The following is a 7985-nucleotide window of genomic DNA, read 5'->3' as shown; positions in this document are numbered from 1 at the left end:
ACGCCAATAAGCCACACCCGGAGGGTTAGCTACATCACAACAATTCATTAATATAAACAACATTATACGTATACAATATATATATATATATATATATATATATATATATATATATATATATATATATATATATATATATATATATATATATATATATATATATCTCGAATAGCATAATTGCTTACGCTTACATCACAATAACCATGGTTAACCAAATCTTCGCAAGGGAATGACTTCGCGAAACAAGTCATCGATGTTCATAACATTCTTTAGTATACTTAACACCTCGTATCACTAAACCCTAGGGTGGCACCTTAACACCTCGGTACTTCACCCCGAGTGGCATCTTAACACCTCGATGCTTCACTCATTATTTTACGGAGTGGTGTCTTAACACCTCGACACTACACCCCTAGGTGGCATCTTAACACCTCGATGCTTCACCCCGAGTGGCATCTTAACACCTCGATGCTTCACCCGTCAATTACTTAGAGTGGCATCTTAACACCTCGATGCTTCACTCCGAGTGGCGTCTTAACACCTCGACACTTCACTCGTCACGTGAAACGTGGTGTCTTAACACCTCGACACTACACATTTCACGCTACCACAAATAGATATATTATATACCTACACATATAATTATTCCACTCACTATATTAACCCTTCGTCATTGGGGTTATATAAGTCCACATCACACGCCCATGTGATAACGTACACACAAAGTGTGCACCTCGCCAAAGTGGTCAACCAAAACGCACAACCGTACCAATTGGACCTATACACAAGTCCAACAATTCCACCTATACGAGAAGCGAGCTCTACAAGCGAGAACCCCTTCACCCGACCCGCACCCATCCTACACATACATATGCATATAGGATATTAACACTCACCTTGTCGCCTTGAAGAATAGTAACGACCCGTCAAAATCGCTATTGACGCGGCACGTTAATCATTGATTCCACAGTGAGGTTTTGACCTCTATATGATACGTTTTGATAAAATATTGCATTCATTAAAATAAGTGACTTTCTAAACATAGAAAGTTATAAACATGTGGGCGATTGCTTAGGTATAAGCAAAACCCCGAAATACATAAGTCTTTAATTTACAGGTTGACATCACAGTCCAATTATTTATTACACAACGCAGTTTTATTTTGAATGCAATAAACTTTGTACAAAGCATGAGAGACTCCATGCAGGCAACAAGCACATCACAGCGGAAGCATTCTAAGGACCTGAGAATAAAACATGCTAAAAAAGTCAACACGAATGTTGGTGAGTTATAGGTTTAATTGCTCGAGTCATAAACATGTATAAAGATAGACCACAAGATTTCATCAAAAGTTTATCAATAGATTCTACGTAACAGAGCACCCTGGTAACTAAACTTAACGCTATAGTGATAATTACCCCATTCGTTTTAATACACGCAAACCAACGTGTCTTAAACTCAAATAACATACGTCCGTTAAAAGGCTAGCGCTCTAGCTCGGACGGGGATGTCAAGCCCTATGGATCCATATACAATTATTCGCGCCCACCAGTCTGTAGTGACCCGAACTTTTCCATGTTTATATATATTAATTGAGATTGATATTTACATGATTAAATGTTTCCAACATGTTAAGCAATCAAACTTGTTAAGACTTGATTAATTGAAATATGTTTCATATAGACAATTGACCACCCAAGTTGATCGGTGATTCACGAACGTTAAAACTTGTAAAAACTATATGATGACATATATATGGATATATATATATAGTTAACATGATACTATGATAAGAAAACATATCATAAAGTATATTAACAATGAACTACATATGTAAAAACAAGACTACTAACTTAATGATTTTTGAACGAGACATATATGTAACGATTATCGTTGTAAAGACATTTAATGTATATATATCATATTAAGAGATATTCATACATGATAATATCATGATAATATAATAATTTAAAATCTCATTTGATATTATAAACATTGGGTTAACAACATTTAACAAGATCGTTAACCTAAAGGTTTCAAAACAACACTTACATGTAACGACTAACGATGACTTAACGACTCAGTTAAAATGTATATACATGTAGTGTTTTAATATGTATTTATACACTTTTGAAAGACTTCAATACACTTATCAAAATACTTCTACTTAACAAAAATGCTTACAATTACATCCTCGTTCAGTTTCATCAACAATTCTACTCGTATGCACCCGTATTCGTACTCGTACAATACACAGCTTTTAGATGTATGTACTATTGGTATATACACTCCAATGATCAGCTCTTAGCAGCCCATGTGAGTCACCTAACACATGTGGGAACCATCATTTGGCAACTAGCATGAAATATCTCATAAAATTACAAAAATATGAGTAATCATTCATGACTTATTTACATGAAAACAAAATTACATATCCTTTATATCTAATCCATACACCAACGACCAAAAACACCTACAAACACTTTCATTCTTCAATTTTCTTCATCTAATTGATCTCTCTCAAGTTCTATCTTCAAGTTCTAAGTGTTCTTCATAAATTCTAAAAGTTCTAGTTTCATAAAATCAAGAATACTTTCAAGTTTGCTAGCTCACTTCCAATCTTGTAAGGTGATCATCCAACCTCAAGAAATCTTTGTTTCTTACAGTAGGTTATCATTCTAATACAAGGTAATAATCATATTCAAACTTTGGTTCAATTTCTATAACTATAACAATCTTATTTCAAGTGATGATCTTACTTGAACTTGTTTTCGTGTCATGATTCTGCTTCAAGAACTTCGAGCCATCCAAGGATCCATTGAAGCTAGATCCATTTTTCTCTTTTCCAGTAGGTTTATCCAAGGAAATTAAGGTAGTAATGATGTTCATAACATCATTCGATTCATACATATAAAGCTATCTTATTCGAAGGTTTAAACTTGTAATCACTAGAACATAGTTTAGTTAATTCTAAACTTGTTCGCAAACAAAAGTTAATCCTTCTAACTTGACTTTTAAAATCAACTAAACACATGTTCTATATCTATATGATATGCTAACTTAATGATTTAAAACCTGGAAACACGAAAAACACTGTAAAACCGGATTTACGCCGTCGTAGTAACACCGCGGGCTGTTTTGGGTTAGTTAATTAAAAACTATGATAAACTTTGATTTAAAAGTTGTTATTCTGAGAAAATGATTTTTATTATGAACATGAAACTATATCCAAAAATTATGGTTAAACTCAAAGTGGAAGTATGTTTTCTAAAATGGTCATCTAGACGTCGTTCTTTCGACTGAAATGACTACCTTTACAAAAACGACTTGTAACTTGTTTTTCCGACTATAAACCTATACTTTTTCTGTTTAGATTCATAAAATAGAGTTCAATATGAAACCATATCAATTTGATTCACTCAAAACGGATTTAAAATGAAGAAGTTATGGGTAAAACAAGATTGGATAATTTTTCTCATTTTAGCTACGTGAAAATTGGTAACAAATCTATTCCAACCATAACTTAATCAACTTGTATTGTATATTATGTAATCTTGAGATACCATAGACACGTATACAATGTTTCGACCTATCATGTCGACACATCTATATATATTTCGGAACAACCATAGACACTCTATATGTGAATGTTGGAGTTAGCTATACAGGGTTGAGGTTGATTCCAAAATATATATAGTTTGAGTTGTGATCAATACTGAGATACGTATACACTGGGTCGTGGATTGATTCAAGATAATATTTATCGATTTATTTCTGTACATCTAACTGTGGACAACTAGTTATAGGTTACTAACGAGGACAGCTGACTTAATAAACTTAAAACATCAAAATATATTAAAAGTGTTGTAAATATATTTTGAACATACTTTAATATATATGTATATATTGTTATAGGTTCGTGAATCAACAGTGGCCAAGTCTTACTTCCCGACGAAGTAAAAATCTGTGAAAGTGAGTTATAGTCCCACTTTTAAAATCTAATATTTTTGGGATGAGAATACATGCAGGTTTTATAAATGATTTACAAAATAGACACAAGTACGTGAAACTACATTCTATGGTTGAATTATCGAAATCGAATATGCCCCTTTTTATTAAGTCTGGTAATCTAAGAATTAGGGAACATACACCCTAATTGACGCGAATCCTAAAGATAGATCTATTGGGCCTAACAAACCCCATCCAAAGTACCGGATGCTTTAGTACTTCGAAATTTATATCATATCCGAAGGGTGTCCCGGAATGATGGGGATATTCTTATATATGCATCTTGTTATTGTCGGTTACCAGGTGTTCACCATATGAATGATTTTTATCTCTATGTATGGGATGTGTATTGAAATATGAAATCTTGTGGTCTATTGTTACGATTTGATATATATAGGTTAAACCTATAACTCACCAACATTTTTGTTGACGTTTAAAACATGTTTATTCTCAGGTGAATATTAAGATCTTTCGCTGTTGCATACTAAAATAAGGACAAGATTTGGAGTCCATGTTTGTATGATATTGTGTAAAAACTGCATTCAAGAAACTGATTTCGATGTAACATATTTGTATTGTAAACCATTATGTAATGGTCGTGTGTAAACAGGATATTTTAGATTATCATTATTTGATAATCTACGTAAAGCTTTTTAAACCTTTATTTATGAAATAAAGGTTATGGTTTGTTTTAAAAATGAATGCAGTCTTTGAAAAACGTCTCATATAGAGGTCAAAACCTCGCAACGAAATCAATTAATATGGAACGTTTTTAATCAATAAGAACGGGACATTTCAGTTGGTATCAGAGCGTTGGTCTTAGAGAACCAGAAAATTTGCATTAGTGTGTCTTATCGAGTTTGTTAGGATGCATTAGTGAGTCTGGACTTCGACCGTGTTTTCTTTAAAAATGATTGCTTAACATTTTTGTTGGAAACTATATATTTTTAACATATGAATATTATGTGATATATTAATCTCTTAACGTGTTTGATATTATGTGATAGATGTCTACCTCTAGAACAAGTCCCATTGACTCACCTAATAATAATGAAGAGTCAAATGTAAATTGGAATGATTTGTGGACTGATTCACAAGTTCCCGAAGAGGAACCGGAAGAAGAGTCGGAACCGGAAGAAGAATCGGAACCGGAAGAAGAATCGGAACCGGATGAAGAAATAGAACCGGTGGGAGAAATAATAAAACAGTTAAGTAAAAGAAAATCCTCAACCAACCGACCAAAGTTAATTATGGTCAATGGTGTTTCCGCCAAGGAAGCAAAATATTGGGAGGATTACCAATTCTCCGATGAATCGGATTCCGACGAGAATTCCGATGATGTTATAGAAATTACCCCAACTGAATTTAAAAAGGCAAAAGAAAATAATAAGGGAAAGGGCATAAAAATAGAGAAATCTAATTCCAACCCCGATGAACTTTATATGTATCGTCAACCCCCGAAGTCCTTAAGTTGTAACAATGACCCGGGAACCTCTAAACCACCAGGTTTTTCTAAACCAATGTGGACAACGACGGCTCGTATTAGGGGAACATCATATATCCCTAGAAACTTGGCAAAACGAACCAAAACCGAAGAAGAAGAAACGAGCGAGTCGGAATAAGATAGTTGTATTCGTGTGGTGTAATATATGTAATATAGTGTTCTTATGCTTTATGATATATGTAAAAATTGCTTGTATTAATAAGTATTTTTTTATGAATCTAACTCTTGTCTATTTTACAGTTTAAAAACACAAAATGGATAGACAACCCAATATTTTAAGAGACCTACCCGGAGACATGATTGATGAAATCTTGTCTAGAGTCGGCCAGAATTCTTCGGCACAACTATTTAAGGCGAGATCAGTTTGTAAGACATTCGAAGAACGTTCCAAGAATGTCTTGGTTTATAAGAGACTTTCGTTTGAAAGATGGGGGATATCACATTGGGAAACCCATAAGTTACGATGTGTTTACTTTGACGCATATTTTGCGGGGAACCCAAATGCTATTTTACGCAACGGGTTAAGAAATTATTTTGACTCAATATATCCGAATATTAGACTTCGTGATTTAGAAAAAGCGGCTAACATGCAACATAAAGAAGCATGTTATGCTTACGGATTAGTAATGTTCGCTTCTCACCAAAGTGAGAACAAGAACATCGGGCTACAACTATTAAACAAAACGTTTCCACAAGTGACGGAGTCGGTAATTGGGGTAAGAAATGAGGTTTTTAGATTATTACGGGACTGTTGGACATTACGTAACCCTCATCCCTTTGATGACGTTACAGTACGCTGTCTTATCAACGGCCATAACGGTTATGTTGCACAAGACCAAGGATGGGAAGTAGTCCTAGTAAAACCAGAATGCATGACTTGTTTCTGGACGTATGAATTACGTGTCTTTATTGCCTTTGCTGAACGACTTGTGTACTAGCTAGAATTATCTTCACAACTATCTTGTATCAAAGTTATTGTGTGCTATATTTCATGCTTTATGTAAAATAAGCGGTATTGTAAGTTTGTAAAATATTGTATAAAAGTTTGAACGCGAAATATTATTATAATCAGTTTTTCATATAGAATTGTAGTAGTTGAATTGTATATTAGCTACTAAGTATGAACTTAACGGGTAGGTACTACCCGAATTTAAACTTATAAAACGCTAATATGAAGAAAAAGCTTTTATAAATGAGTTCATATTATGCTACGAAATACTATTAACTACTCTTAATATTCTGTATGATTAACTTGTTCCATTTAACTATTTTGAAGGAAATGGCACCGACTACTCGACACACCGTGAATATGAATGAAGAGGAATTCCGTACTTTTCAAGCTTCAAACATAGCCGCAGTACAGGCTGCGCTACATACCAACAATAACCTTGGATCTAGCAGTACAGGAAATCGTGTAGGATGCACCTACAAAGAATTCACTGCCTGCAAACCTTTGGAATTTGATGGAACCGAAGGACCGATCGGATTGAAACGGTGGACCGAGAAGGTTGAATCGGTGTTTGCCATAAGTAAGTGTACTGAAGAGGACAAAGTGAAGTACGCTACGCATACCTTCACAGGTTCTGCGTTAACATGGTGGAATACCTATCTAGAGCAAGTGGGACAAGATGATGCGTACGCACTACCGTGGTCAGCATTCAAGCACTTGATGAACGAGAAGTACCGTCCCAGAACCGAGGTCAATAAGCTCAAGACAGAACTTAGAGGGTTACGAACCCAAGGATTTGATATTACCACGTACGAAAGACGATTCACAGAATTGTGCCTATTGTGTCCGGGAGCATTCGAAGATGAGGAAGAGAAGATCGACGCGTTTGTGAAAGGATTACCGGAAAGAATCCAAGAAGATATAAGTTCACACGAGCCCGCCTCCATACAACAGGCATGTAGAATGGCTCACAAACTAGTGAACCAGATTGAAGAAAGAATTAAAGAACAGACTGCTGAAGAGGCCAATGTGAAGCAAGTCAAAAGAAAGTGGGAGGAAAACGGTGATAAGAATCACCAATACAACAACAACAGCAATTACAACAATAATCGCAACAATTATCCCAACAATCGCAACATCAATCGCAACTACAACAAACGGCCCAACAACAACAACAACAACAACAACAGCAACTACAACAATCATCCCAACAACAATAATAACCGCAACAACAACAACAATCAGAAGCAGCTATGCCAAAGGTGTGAAAAGAATCACTCGGGGTTCTGCACCAAATTTTGCAACAAGTGTAAAAGAAATGGTCATAGCGCGGCGAAGTGTGAGGTCTACGGACCAGGGGTTAATAGAACAAATGGTGTCGGAACGAGTAATGGCGGAGCAAGTAGTGTCGGAGCAAGTTATGCCAATGTAGTTTGTTATAAATGTGGAAAACCAGGCCACATTATTAGAAATTGCCCGAACCAGGAGAACACGAATGGACAAGGCCGTGGAAGAGTTTTCAAT

This window comes from Rutidosis leptorrhynchoides, chromosome 1, assembly GCF_046630445.1.
Source record: "Rutidosis leptorrhynchoides isolate AG116_Rl617_1_P2 chromosome 1, CSIRO_AGI_Rlap_v1, whole genome shotgun sequence".
In the NCBI taxonomy this organism is placed as follows: domain Eukaryota; kingdom Viridiplantae; phylum Streptophyta; class Magnoliopsida; order Asterales; family Asteraceae; genus Rutidosis; species Rutidosis leptorrhynchoides.
This window is presented reverse-complemented; position numbering follows the sequence as displayed.